The sequence below is a fragment of the Lepidochelys kempii genome, chromosome 1 (assembly GCF_965140285.1).
Source record: "Lepidochelys kempii isolate rLepKem1 chromosome 1, rLepKem1.hap1, whole genome shotgun sequence".
Taxonomy (NCBI): Eukaryota; Metazoa; Chordata; order Testudines; family Cheloniidae; genus Lepidochelys; species Lepidochelys kempii.
The window spans coordinates 269,506,296-269,521,319 of NC_136380.1; the positions used below are offsets into that span (position 1 = coordinate 269,506,296).

Sequence of the window (15,024 nt, forward strand, 5' to 3'; positions counted from 1 at the left end):
ATGGAACTTAGAGACACAAGAGACTTGTTAGGTTATCTAAGTCATTCCTGGCCAATGGAACATAGTTTCTGACAGCACATTTAAGTGCTTGGCACAGTCTAGTTTAAAATAATATAATAATACCTGACTCTTATAGAGTGCTTTTCAACCAAAGCTTCAAAGCACTGGGCAAAGGAAATGAGCTCAGCCCAGGCTCTAGGAGCAGAAAATTCTACAGCCACAAGCCCATCATCAAGACCAAGCTGGACTCAGTTATTATAATGTATACCCAGGGCTCCACCAACCAAAGGGTCCCTGCCAGTTGGATCTGCTATGAGAACCAGAAACTGGGCCTCAGCTTGACAGATAATAAGCAATGAAGAACATCTCTCATCGGTGCTTTGTGCTCTGCATTAGTTATCTGTCCACTCCTGGGTCCTGTTCAAGGTACTGGAGTTCTCATCTGCAAAGCCCTAAATGAACAAGAGCCCAACTGTCTCAGGGACTGTCTTATTCTCCATGATCCAGCACAGCAGTTGCAACTTCTGAGTGGCCTTCGGGGTTAGCCCAAGCTATCAGCCTCCAGAGGTTGGATTTTTGACATGTAGTTGTCACGCTGTCTGGAGTGATTCATGACCATGAGTGCCAATCTCAGGGCAGACTGTCAAAAAAACAAAGCAGACACCCCAAACTGGTGGTATGTTCTATAATTAGATTTCACCAGCCCAGTAACAAATGTGAACTCCTGAAGGACTATTACAGTCTTACCACAGAGTCACAGACTGTCCCCTTGGGCATTCCAGTCTAGCTTGCCACCCAGGCAAGTTGGACTAGAGATAGTTGGTTGCCATGCACCAAAGATCGCAAAATGTTCAGCTTGCTTCCAATCCCAAGAGCCGGTAGTCACTTATCCCATGTCAATTTGTACTTCAGATCTCACACCAAAGACAATGCTTGTAGCCAATCCTGTAGGAAACTAACTAAGGATTTATTAATTAGGAAAAAGAAATAAGAGTTATTTACAGGTTAAAGCTGGCAATGTTTATACACAAATGAGCTACAGTCTATGCTTATAAAGGGTGACAGAGTTGTAGTAATCTGTCAGCACTGAATGTTTTGTAGGGCTAACCCAGGTTGGCCTGGCGATCTCTGCTTTTGTTTTTAGCTCTGGCCCTTGTGAGAGTCCAAACAGCAAAGAGAGAGAGAGAAAATTTTTGTGTGTCCATGTTTTATCCCCTTCTTCCAGCATTCAGGCTGATGGGAGGGGCTTTCTTGCACATAGCACCTTAATAGGTGTGAGAGGGCTATTCACCCCATCTTTGTATCATGGTGTTCAACAATGGCCCACTTGATTTTCATAGTCCTTGGTGGGCGGGGAGCCAGAGCAAGCATTTTTACAGTTATAAAACAAAACTTATATATTACCTTATAGCATGGGAACAGACGTTACAAGTAAGATTAATGCATGCGGCAACTTACGAGCATTTTATAAAGTCTAAATACTAAATACATCTTTACAAGTCTAAAGACTATCTTGAACAATACTATCATACAGATGAACTGGTCTGGTTTCCAGCTGGAATCTGTCTTTGATGTGAATTACAAGGGCCAAAAATCCATCCTTTCGTCAAGTCAGTGATCCCCAAAGAACAAGCAGGATTCCAACCTAAACGCAGTTGTTGCAGCTGAGTTTTGGTCCTTATAATGCACATCAAGGCTGGATTACAGAGGAAATTTAAGACCAGTGCAGCCTTTGTAGACCCGTCATCAGCCTACAATATGGTCTGAATTAAAGGCCTGATGCTGAAGCTTGCAAGGATCATCCCATGCCACAAAACACGATGCCTGCTACGGACGATGCTGAGCAAGAGGCAACTACATGTCCACTTGGGAAACAAAGTCAGTTCGCCCCAGTTCCTCAACAATGGACTTCCATAAGGCTCAGTACTTGCAATGATGCTTTTCAGTGTTTATATGTTCAATGAAGTCACGCAAATTGGCATATGCCGATGATCTTACCCAGGCAACACAAGCAGCCACCTTCAGCGACATCGAATCCACCTTGAACAGGGACCTAAACACCGTGGAGGAATATTTCCAGAAATGGAGGCTCAAGCTAAATCCTTACGAAACAGCAGTCACTGAATTCCATCTTGATAACAGGAATGCTGAGCACATCCTGAAAGTGACCTTCTGTGGCAACACTGTGCGACGTAACCACTCTCCAACCTATCTCAGAGTGAAGCTGGATCACACTTAACCTTCCAGGACCATCTGAAGAAGGTAGCTGCCAAGACAAAGACAAGGGTCAACCTGGTCCAGAAACTGGCAAGCACAAGCTCAGGAGCATCGGTGTTACGGACATCAGGGATGGCCCTTGTGTACTCCGTAGCCTAGTACTGTGCACCGGTATGGACTGGAAGTAGCCATACTTGACTTGTTGATGTCCAGCTGAACACTGCAGTGCAGTACATCAATGCAGTACATCAAGTGTACTCCAGCACCTTGGCTGCCAGTGCTATCGCACATCGCTCACCATCCGTTCGCCACGATGCCGCAACCCTTTGGGAATTCCAGAGGACCACGGAAAGTGAAGTCTTCCCATCCACCAGGGCCTTAACAACATCCCTCAACACCGCTTGAAGTCATGTTAGCCCTTTTGGACCCAAGCATTTAACCTTCAGCAATGCAACTTCAACCCTGCTGGAGCTTCAAAGCCAAATGGAGTTCACAAGAAGTCACAAATAAACCCTGCGTGAAAGACCCAGCACAGAAGATCCCTGGCTTTGATTTCCCACAAAGCTCATGGGCAACCCTAAACTGCATCTGCACAAACCATGGCAGATGCGGATACTTGCTGCACAAATGGAAAATTAAAGGCTCTCCAGTGTGCAACTGTGGTCACCCAGAGCAGACCATGGAACACGTCATGACTCCATGCCCGATTCACAGATACGAAGGAGGCATCACAGCGATACGCTCTGCTACTCCAGACACAATTCTCTGACTTAACCATCTAAATATAAAATTATAGTTGTTGCTCTACATCTACATCAAGCATATCTACATATGCAAGCTAGCTAGCATAAAAGAAGAAGTGCTCACCTGATGTCTGCAGGTAAGAGCTGGTGTCACAGTAGTGTTTCCAGTGTTCCTCCCCACACAAAATCAGATACCCTTTTTCTTGGGAGCCAGTATTATCCACCATGGTCATCCCTTCCTGTAAGTGCTGCCCATCATCCCCATCTTCCCCTGCATTGCAGTGGGAGAGTAAACAAGGTGGATGTACAGATTTGTTCTCTTATTGCTTGAAGAGGCATCTCTAATAATGTGATATAGTATTTTTATATTTACTCTTAATAAGAGAAATGAGAGACATGCACACGCACAGGATCAGAACAGAGTTTGGCCTTACAACAGTTAAAAATTAATGGTAGGATGAATAATGTACGTTTTCAAAGCTATAATCAAGGTGTTGACCTCATAGCTCTGCTTAATATTCTGAGGCACTATGTCAATCTACCCCAAGGATTTTTTCAAGATGTGTTTCATTTTCAAAGTTGAGCAGAGAAACTGACAGCATCTTTTGGTCTGTCAGCGAGCACAGCTTGAAAACTGCCTGACTTGACAGGTGGAAGCAAACCTACATGTAACACAACAAGGAGCATCAAGCTAGCACCACCCAGCATATCCTAATAGTGAGACACTGAGGGCAGATCCTCAGCTCGTGTGAGTTGGTTTATTTCCATTGAAGTCAGTGGAGCTATAAAATTTCACATCAGCTGAAAATCTGCCCCTAAACCACTGAAAACATGTCTGTTCCTCTGCAAAAGGCTCTTCATTTCCTAGCGAGAACAAGGGAGGCTGTGAGAATTAGGGCACTCTCAATAATAAGTTTAGTTGCATGGGCCCAGGTCTGCCAAGGCTCCTAACTTCTTTCAATGGATCTGGGCCATGGAGTTTAGATGCCAACAATGTAGGTGTCTTGCTAAATACTGAAGATGGATACAAAACCGGAATTGGGTCTCAAATCAGGTCCCGTGGTGATGAGCTAATTATAAATGTCTAGCTAGACTAGACTAGGATAGAGGTCAGAGAATAATTTCAGTAAGTGAACAGATTATAAAACTGAGTGGCACATTAATTAGTGTAAAATGTACAAAAATAAAAGCCATGTTGGAGAATGACTATGTGTTAAACTCTTTTCCTCTGCACTGGCATCTTGCCCTCTTCCTGCAAAAAAAGATATACATTTAAAAATTAAATAAAAGAAACAATCTATTAACGTTTGTTTTCCCTCCCATCCATTGTCCATCTTATCTATTTTGATTGTAAGATCTTTGAGGCTAGGATTTTCTCTTACCATGTGTTTGTGTTGGGCAATGTAAAGTTGGGGCTCTGATCTTGGAGGCACATCTAGGCACTACTGTAGGTATATCTACACTGCAAAAAAAGGACCCACGGCAGCAAGTCTTAGTGCCTTGGTCAACTGACACAGGCTTGCACTATAGGGCTCTCACTTCAGGCTAAAAATAGCAGTGTAGATGTTCCCAATCCCATAAGCCCAAATCAGTTGACCTGGGCTGAGACTTGTTGCCAATGGTTTTGGGGTTTTTTTCAGTGTAGATACAGCCAGAAATACAAATTAATAAATAACAAGTGACCTGACACATAGGTTACTTGTAGACAGCACTTTCTTTTTGCTCACTGCAGTGAATTCTGGAACGTAATAAATCACAGAGAAAGTATTTTATAAAGATTTACCAAAACACAAGCATATTTGCAATCTGAAAAGAAGCATTGGAAGGTATTAATTCATCAACAAAAGGCAATGGATGGAAACATGCCCTAGCCACTGTCTTTGTGCATAGAAATCAGTCGCTCGTTTATCTTACACAAGTCAACTTTTGTAATACTGTTTGCACTGTCTGGCATAATGAGTGACATTACACAGAGCTGTCAAGCTAAGAAGGGAAATAGTGTGAAAGTGAACTAGGACATAAAGACTCCAGGACAGAAAGAAAAATAATGGGAAAAGGAATTTCTGGTTAAATGAACCAATGACTGTGTGAATGCTTGAAGCAGTGAAAGGTATTGAGATTTGTGTTTGTGTATTTAGCAATGCTCCATAATAATCCCAGATGGAAAAGCCTTATAGTTGCAAATGGGTCAGCCCAGGTGTAAGGGGGGAGGGTGTTGTTAGGAATTCTAGTGCTATTAGAGCAGATAGATGAGTCTGGAGGCCTCTGTTTGTCCACAGAATTGTACCACACAGGAAGGACAAGCTTCTCTGCACTGCCGTCCCTGATCTGAGGGATGATCCCTAAGGGTGATCATAGAATATCAGGGTTGGAAGGGACCTCAGGTGGTCATCTAGTCCAATCCCCTGCTCAAAGCAGGACCAATCCCCAACTAAATCATCCCGATAAGGATGATAAGGGCCCTTAAGCCCTTTCAGCCGTTGGCCTTTCAGCTGAAATTGCCAATGGGGGCTAAGTAGTGCCAATTGTGTTGGTGTTTTTGGTAAAGTAGACCCCGGTTCATGCCAAACTAGACAGAGCCCAGCAAACTCATTTCACTCAGGCCCCCAAAGGTGGTAAGAGCTTCCAGTCTCCACTGCCCTGAGCTGGATTTGAAGAACAGATGTTCTCATTTGGAAAAGGGATAATGTAGGGGTGGTGGGAAAGTCTTCTTAAGATGCTCATTCAGCACAACCTGATAAGTCTTGAAAAAGGGGATTGCATGGCAATATGCCCCTGATGCCTAAAGGAACCCCCAAAAAAGGACTCACTGGGAGGAAATAATGGATTTACAATACGGGACAAAGTCAGGACCCAGGGGCACAATTTGAGACTTAGAAGTGTGGAGATTTTAGTGGCTATCAGGAAAGACTTGGTGTGAGATTGAGTTCACCTTGCCACATAGCAGGGGCTGATAGTGTCAGCAAATGTCAGTGGGAGTGGCACAGGTGAGTTAGGGCGGTGTGTGGTCCTACGTTTTCTATGATCTAAGACAGGGGTCGGCAACCTTTCAGAAGCGGTGTGCCGAGTCTTCATTTATTCACTCTAATTTAAGGTTTTGCTTGCCAGTAATACATTTTAACGTTTTTAGAAGGTCTCTTTCTATAAGTCTATAATGTATAACTAAACTATTGTTGTATGTAAAGTAAATAAGGTTTTTAAAATGTTTAAGAAGCTCCATTTAAAATTAAATTAAAATGCAGAGCCCCCCGGACTAGTGGCCAGGACCCAGGCAGTGTGAGTGCCAATGAAAATCAGCTCACATGCCGCCTTTGGCACGCGTGCCATAGGTTGCCTACCCCGATCTAAGATAACAAGTGAGCTCAGCAGGGCTTGGTGTTTCATGTTTTGTTCTGAGACACAGGCACAGCAGCAGTGTGGCCGAAACAGCAATTCCATTCCCCATTCTTTCTTCTTCCTTTCTCCCTTTTCCCCATCCCACTTTCTGGCTCCCCTCCCTCACCCTAGTACCCTGAAAAAGGGTTCCTCCTTTTGTCCATGGAGAGCAGGGCATCAAACACTTTGTCTTTGCAGTCTCACAGCTGTTCTCTTTCTGAGCTGGTGTCACTTCTGTCTGGCTGCAAACAGCTGACCAGCATTGTGACCTCTGACTCCTTCCTCTCTGAGCTGCTGTAATGTCTTGGTGCTTCTGCAGGATAGGCCAATGCTGGGCTGTCACTACACAGGACGATGCATCCCTTGTGCTAGTGGGCTAGTTAAACTGCAACAAGCCTCCAATAAACACACGTACTGCACTGTGATGTCACCGAACAAATCAGGCAGCAGCAGGAGTCTGCTATAGAAGAGAAAGCTTCCACCTCTGGTTAATCAGACAGAGAAAGCGCTGCCAGTGCACCTCAGCTCTCATCAACAATTCAGCCTTTTGCCTCTGTTGTTGCAGTTCTGGGGCTGTCGGAGGCTACTAATTCTACTTCGTGTGGTACTCCCACTGCACCCCCCACCACCTTTCTTCTGTAAGGCATTGTTCGGCATTACCGTTTACCACACAAGAGAACTATGCCTTAAAAAGGAAGTCGGTCACACGGGAGTCGTGCGTCTACTCTGCCACTTTGTCTCTATCTGAACAGGAGTTGTGCCAATTATACCACCTCAAGAGCTGGCTCTTCTGGGGTGCTCATCACCATAGCACCTGAAAGATCACAAAGCAGTTCTCATGACTGCAATAGAAAGGCCCTCACACTTGCTCCTAGCCCTGGTATTTTACTCCTTAAACTAAGGTTGAAAGCTCATTTAGAAACACTGTAAGCGCAATGAGTGCAAAGTACTTATCTAATGAAGCCATTCAGAGAGCTCTTCTAAACATGACCTGTTTATCACTCTGATCACAACAGTCTCTCTCTGTTATACCGAGGTTTTATGACTGCGCACACTTTCCTGATTAGAACCCTTTTCTCCAAAGGTCAAGTGCAAAGTAATTCAGTGGTTGGCATTCTTGCTACATATACCATATAAATGGACAAGTATTGGGACACACAACCCCATGCTGTTTATCTCTGCCCCTTCTTTCCTCATGTTCTGGCAGCATAATGTAATGTATTAGAAGACACTGACACATACAATTTGTTACAGAAAGGGGGTGCTATACTTTGGGTCCACCTGTCCTTTTCATGGGGGTGGGTGGGCATGATATCTCTTTGTTGAAGTTCAAGGGTGCTTGATCCTTCCCATTATTTGTAACTGCTGTTTTGCTCTACTGTTGTGAATTGTTGGCTGATTGTTTGAGTTGCCACTTTTTTTTTTCATGGCCAATGGGCATGGGAAGAATTGCTGAACACTTAGGCTAGACTGTGGCTTTAGGCACAGCCCTGGGCAAGGTGTGGTACCTCAGGATTATGTGCCCCAGGAGTATCAAGGAGGCATAATGTCTCAGAGACAAATACCAGCAGCAAACCGTGACACTTCCCTACAGCAGCTCAGCCGTGCTGGCTGGCAAGGAGAAGGTGTGTAGCCAAGGCTACACTCAATCTTCACCCACTCCCTGACTGCTAGATCTAGAGAGGTGAATGCTCAGACTGCCCAGGTAGGAGAGTAAGAGAGGTTTTTACACCTTAGTTTCCTGCGCAGGTGTGAAGTCCACGTCAGAATCTAGCCCTAGATAAGTCATCCTCATGCAGTGTATGTTTGTAAAGGTCTGTACGCTAGCTCAACAGTGCTAACCAGCCAAAATGTGGCATCGTGGCTACAAAAGTCCTACAGACTCATCATGCAAAGAGTCTAATCCTGACTCAAGAGACACTGTTCTTTTACCACAGCCACAGAACAGTAGTTTCTGTTATTTCTCTCCCGCCACCAAACACATGCATCCACAGATCTTGTGGCTCCCTCTTCCTTGATAGCTGTATGAGTCACATGAGGAACTCCACTAAACATACTCAAGGATTTCTTTGACACAATCATGGTCTAAGAGGTTAGTTACAGTCTAATTGTCAAACAGTCAAAGTCTTACATAATACTCAGCAATAGAAATATCATCAAAGTGTTACACACTCAAACAAAAAAAAACACAGCCACCAGATCCAGGTAATACGTTTCTCTCACTGTGCAGCTGGATATTTCTGAGACAAACAGTATTTACATAATACCTGCTTGCCCATTCCGTGTGTGTGCCAAGCAGGGGTTGTTTACAGCATGTTCAAGGCCCCTTTCTGATTAGTTTCTTTCAGAAGTACATAATAGTTCCATGTTTACATACACATTTTTCTCCAGAATCTTTTATTTATTGTGAGGCTCAGTGGCAAACAGTGCACTGAGAACTATGGTTATAAAAGCACAAACAAAAGAGTTTAAGGTACCATTTTACAGCAGTAATTAAAAACATATTCAGCTATTAAGCCAGATTCATCAGCACACTTTGACTGCTTTCAGTTGCTCCTGCGACCTAAAGCAACCATAAATCTGGCATAACTAGCCAGTCAGGCTGGCTTTGCAGCTGTTGTGCAATGTTGGAGCAGCACAAATCAGCCAGAGTGGACCAGTGAATCTAGCTCATTATCTTAATAGGAAGTAATCTGAGCAAGCTCGTTTGATTTATTAGCTTCTGTTCTATATAATTTTAAGTGTACCTGAAGAAGGGAAAAAGCCAAGTAATTAGGTGGTGTTCAACTCTCATTTTGAGCAAAAATGAAACATTGAAAGATCTTTTGAGCTTGGATATCAGTCAGACATCTGAAGAAAGACTCTCATTTGAAATGCCCTGAATACTGTTTTACATTAATTTTTCTATTACTGCTCTTGGTAAATTTTTATTTAAAAATAAAACACCTCTGTTTGGTCAACTCAATTTAGATACTAGGAGGCCTTTACAAATTTCATCATATGGAAGTTAGGAAGGGGTTGCAAGCACCCTGGAAGACAGGACTAAAATTCAAAACAAGCTAGACAAACTGGAGAACTGGTCTGAAATCAACAAGATGAAATTCAATAAAGACAAGTGCGAAGTACTATACATAGGAAGGAAAAATCAAATACACAACTACAAAATGAGGAATAGCTGGCTAGGTGGTAATACTGCTGAAAAGAATCTGAGGGTTAGAGTGGATCACAACTTGAATATGAGTCAATAATGTGATAGAGCTACACAAAAGGCCAATACCATTCTGGCATGTATTAACTGGAGTGTTGTATGTAAAACACAGAAGTCTTGCTGTACTAGGCACTGGTGAGGCCTCAGCTGGAGTATTATGTTCAATTCTGTGTGCCACACTTTAGGAAAGATGTGGACAAATTGGAGAGAGTCCAGAGAGAGCAATAAAAATGATAAAAGGTTTAGAAAGCCTGACCTATGAAAAAAGATTTAAAAAACTGGGCATCTTTAGTCTTGAGAAAAGAAGACTTAGGAGGAACCTGATAATAGTCTTCAAATCTGTTAAGGGCTGTTATAAAGAGGATGGTGATCAATTGTTCTCCATGTCCCTTGAAGGTAGGACAAGAAATACTGGGTTTAATCTGCATCAAGGGAGATTTAGTTGAGATATTAGGAAATTTTTTTGACTATAAGCACTGTAACCGGCTTCCAAGGGAGGTTGTGGAATCCCCATCATTGGAGGTTTTTAAGAACATGTTAGACAAACACCTATCAGGGCTGGTCTAGTTTTATTTGGTCCTACCTCAGCACAGGGGCTGGATTTGATGATCTCTCAAGGTCCCTTCCAGCCTACGTTACTTTTATTCTAAGTGCTCCAAAAAGTATGTATTGATTACAACAGCAAAGTCCTCATCAATGTTTTTTGATAACATGGATGATTGATGAGGTTGCTTCCCATATTAAGAGATATGCCTGGCACACCTGCAACCTCTTGCAGATCACCTTTGATTCATGGGCTGGTTACAACTGAGCACCACACCACATTTTCAGTTTGCAGGTATTTATAAGGCTCAAGTCTTGTTTAACATGTGTCTGACTGCAGTAGCTATCAATGGGCCATGCTGGTATCTGAGCCCTCGTCTACACTACGGGGTTAGGTCGAATTCAGCCGCGTTAGGTCGATTTTAAAATGAATGTGTCTACACAACCAACCCCATTCCATCGACCTGAAGGGCTCTTAAAATCGACTTCTGTACTCCTCCCCGGCGAGGGGAGTAGCTCTAAAATCGATCTTGCTGGGTCGAATTTTGGGTAGTGCAGACGCAATTTGGTGGTATTGGCCTCCAGGAGCTATCCCAGAGTGCTCCAATGTGAGCGCCCTGGACAGCACTTTGAACTCTGATGCACTAGCCAGGTACACAGGAAAAGCTCAGGGAACTTTTGAATTTCATTTCCTGTTTGGTCAGCATGGCAAGCTCAGCAGCACAGATGACCATGCAGTCCCCCCAGAATCGCAAACGAGCTCCAGCATGGACCGAAAGGGAGACACTGGATCTGATTGCTGTATGGGGAGAAGAATCTGTGCAGGCCGAACTCCGATCAAAAAGAAGAAATGCTAATATGTATGCCAAAATCGCATAGGGCATGGTGGAGAGAGGCTACAACAGGGACACACAACAGTGCCGCGTGAAAGTCAAGGAGCTCAGGCAAGCCTACCAAAAGACAAAGGAGGCAAATGTTCACTCTGGGTCAGAGCCCCATACATGCCACTTCTATGATCAGCTGCATGGCATTCTACGGGGGGACCATACCACTACCCCACCACTGTCCGTGGACACCTGCAAGAGGGGAGTCTCACCCAACAGGGAAGAGGATTTTGTGGAGGAGGAGGAGGAGAAGGAGAATGCGCAGCAGGCAAGCGGTGAATCCGTTCTCCCCGGCAGCCAGGACTGTTTCATCACCCTGGAGCCAATACCCTCTGAAGGCAGGATCCCTGACCCTGAAGCTGGAGAAGGCACCTCTGGTGAGTGCACATTTGTACCTACACTACAGGGTTTAAAAGCAATAGTTTTTAATGTTTGATTTGCCCTGAAGAATTGGGATGCATTCGCAGCCAGTACAGCTACTAGAAAAGTCTGTTAACGTGTCTGGGGATGGAGCGGGAATCCTCCAGGGACATCTCCACGAAGCTCTCCTGGAGGTACTCGGAAAGCCTTTGCAGAAGGTTTCTGGGGAGGGCTGCCTTATTTCATCCTCCACGGCAGGACACTTTACCACGCCAAGCCAGTAGCAAGTAGTCTGGAATCATTGCTGCACAAAGCATGGCAGCGAATGGTCCTGGGTTTTGGTTGCATTCAAGCAACATTTGGTCTTTATCTTTCTGTGTTAGCCTCAGGAGAGTGATATCATTCATGGTCACCTGTTTGAAATAGGGGACTTTTTGTAAGGGAACAGTAAAAGAACCCCGTTCATGCTGGGTTGTTTGTGCTTCGCTAAAAGGGAAAGAACCCCGTTCATGCTGGGTTGTTTGTGCTTCGCTAAAAGGGATCATCCAGGAGAATAGCCACACAGCTGGGGGGAGGGGTGAAGGGATCATCCCAGAGAATAGCCACCCAGTGAGGTGGGGGGAGGTGTGTGCCTCACATCCAACCGAAAACCGCAGCCCCTCCTTTTAAATGTGAAATCCAACCGGCATTGCTTGCTATGGGAAAGGATGGCGCTGCCATTCCCACATGTTATGAAGGCGTAAGAACCCAACCCCACCTACCAAAAGGCTTACCATGGCTGCCTGGAAACCAAATTCTGTTGCCCAGCCGTTTATGATGTGTCACCACACCGGCAGGCGCTCAATGTAAAAGGCAAAATGCAACCTTGTACCTAAAGCACATGTGCTGTCTGTTGTGAATTGCTTGGTTCACTGTGAAAGAGTCTCCCTTTTGTTCTCAGAAATGTATCATCTTAAATTTTACTCTCCCTTTTTATCTCCCCCCAGGTGCAAATGTTTCTATGCTCCCCCTATCATCTCCGTCCCTGAGGTTATCGCAGATTAGAAGGCGAAAAAAACGCACTCGCAATGACATGTTTTCTGAGCTCATGCAGTCCTCCTGCACTGATAGGGCACAGCTTAATGCATGGAGGCATTCAGTGGCAGAGGCCAGGAAAGCATTAACTGAGCGTGAAGAGCAGAGTCAGGAGGTGATGCTGAGGCTAATGCGGGAGCAAACGGACATGATGAAGCATCTGTTGGAGCTGCAGGAAAGCCAACAAGAGCACAGACCCCTGCTGCATCCATTGTGTAACTGCCTGGCCTCCTCCCCAAGTTCCATATCCTCCTCACCCAGACACCCAAGAACGTGTCGGGGGAGGCTCCGGGCACCCAGCCACTCCACTCCAGAGGATGGCCCAAGCAACAGAAGGCTGTCATTCAAACAGTTTTGATTTGTAGTGTGGCTACAATAAGCAATGTGGCCTTGTCCTTCCCTCCTCCCCACCCAGGCTACCTTGTCAGTTATCTCACTTTTTTTTTAATTAATAAAGAAAGAATGCATGGTTTCAAAACAATAGTTACTTTATTTCCTTTGCCAGCTGCGATCGAAGGGTGGAGAGTGGCTGGCTTACAGGGATTAAAATCAACAAAGGGGGCGGGTTTACAGCAAGGAGAAACACACACAACTGTCACACCGTAGCCTGGCCAGTCATGAAACTGGTTTTCAAAGCCACTCTGATGCACAGCGTGCCAAGCTGTGCTCTTCTAATCACCCTGGTATCTGGCTGCTCAAAATTGGATGCCAGGCAATTTGCCTCAACCTCCCACCGTGTCATAAATGTCTCTCCCTTACTCTCACAGATATTATGGAGCACACAGCAAGTAGCAATAACAATGGGAATGTTGGTTGCGCTGAGGTCTAACCTAGTCAGCAAACTGCGCCAGCGAGCTTTTAAACGTCCAAAGGCACATTCTACCATCATTCTGCACTTGCTCAGCCTTTAGTTGAACTGCTCCTTAGTACTGTCTAGGCTGCCTGTGTACGGCTTCATGAGCCATGGGAACAAGGGGTAGGTTGGGTCCCCAAGGATAACTATTGTCATTTCAACATCCCCAACGGTAATTTTCTGGTCTGGGAAGTAAGTCCCTTCTTGCAACTGCTCGAACAGCCTGGAGTTCTTAAAGATGCACGCGTCATGCACCTTTCCCGGCCATCTCTCGTTGATGTCGGTGAAACATCCCTTGTGATCCACCAGTGCTTGCAGCACCATTGAGAAGTACCCCTTGTGGTTTACATACTGGTTGGCAAGGTGGTCCGGTGCCAAGATAGGGATATGTGTTCCATCTATTGCCCCGCCACAGTTAGGGAACCCCATTGCAGCAAAGCCATCCACTATGACCTGCACATTTCCCAGAGTCACTACCCTTGATTGCAGAATGTCAGTGATTGCATTGGCTACTTGGATCACAGCAGTCCCCACAGTAGACTTGCCCACTCCAAATTGATTCCTGACTGACCGGTAGCAGTCAGGCGTTCCAAGCTTCCACAGGGCTATCGCCACTCACTTCTCAACTGCCAGGGCTGCTCTTATCTTGGTATTCTGGCACTTCAGGGCAGGGGAAAGCAACTCACAAAGTTCAAGGGAAGTGGCCTTACGCACACGAAAGTTTTGCAGCCACTGTGAATCATCCCATACTTGCATCACTATGTGGTCCCACCAGTCTGTGCTTGTTTGCCGGGCCCAGAATCGGCGTTCCACTGGATCAACCAGCCCCACTGCCACCTTGATGTCCCAATTGCCACAGCCCGTGTTTTCTGGAATGTCTTTGTCCATGTCCTCATCACAATCGTCTTCATGCTGGCGTCTCTTAGCCCGGTTCTGCACATACTCCAGAATAATGCGCTAGGTGTTTACAATGCTCACAACAGCAGCAGTGAACTGAGCGGGCTCCATGCTTGCCGTGGTAAGGCATCTGCATGGGCAACCCAGGAAAAAAGGTGCGAAAGAATTGTCTGCCATTGCTTTCACGGAGGGAGGGAGGGAGAGGAGACGGACGACATGTACCCTAAACCACCCGCGACAATGTTTTTGCCCCATCAGGCATTGGGAGCTTAACCCAGAATTCCAGTGGGCAGCAGAGACTGTGGGAACTGTGGGATAGCTACCCACAGTGCACCGCTCTGTAAGTTGATGCTAGCCACGGTATTGAGGACACACTCCACCGACTTATGTGCTTAGTGGGGACATACACAATCAACTGTGTAAAATTGATTTCTAAAAATCGACTTCTATAAAATCAACCTAATTTCCTAGTGTAGACATACCCTGAGAATAGTCACACCAAAGTGGTACTCTGGCCACACCCGCTTTCCCTTGTTCACACCTCCAACTTGTTCCCTATGCTAGTGGCTAGAAGAGAGGTTGGTAGAGAACTGACTTTACATCTTCTGAGGGTTCCCCTTGCACTAGGCTTTCCAGCTGTTATGCATCACTGGAGCAGTGCAAAGCAGCCTGAAGGGCTGCAGATCTGGCCCTGAGTGTGTACCCATACCTATGACTTTCATATAATGGCACATGATAAACTATGGGAGCTCAGAAAGTATGCTAACTAAAACTACTCTGTATATTAATAATCTATCTGTTCTAGGGTTTTATACTGTCACCCGTCACCATGGTATCTGTGCACCTTCCACATTAAATCAATAGCCAGAG

At 45.2% G+C, this 15,024-nt stretch overlaps 1 protein-coding gene across 3 annotated transcripts in view; it reads left to right on the forward strand.

Annotated features, from left to right (window-relative positions):
* The window catches only part of NTN4 (netrin 4), a 97,722-nt gene that overhangs the window by 51,291 nt on the left and 31,407 nt on the right, over positions 1-15,024 (forward strand). The gene's annotated exons all lie outside the window — the stretch shown is intronic.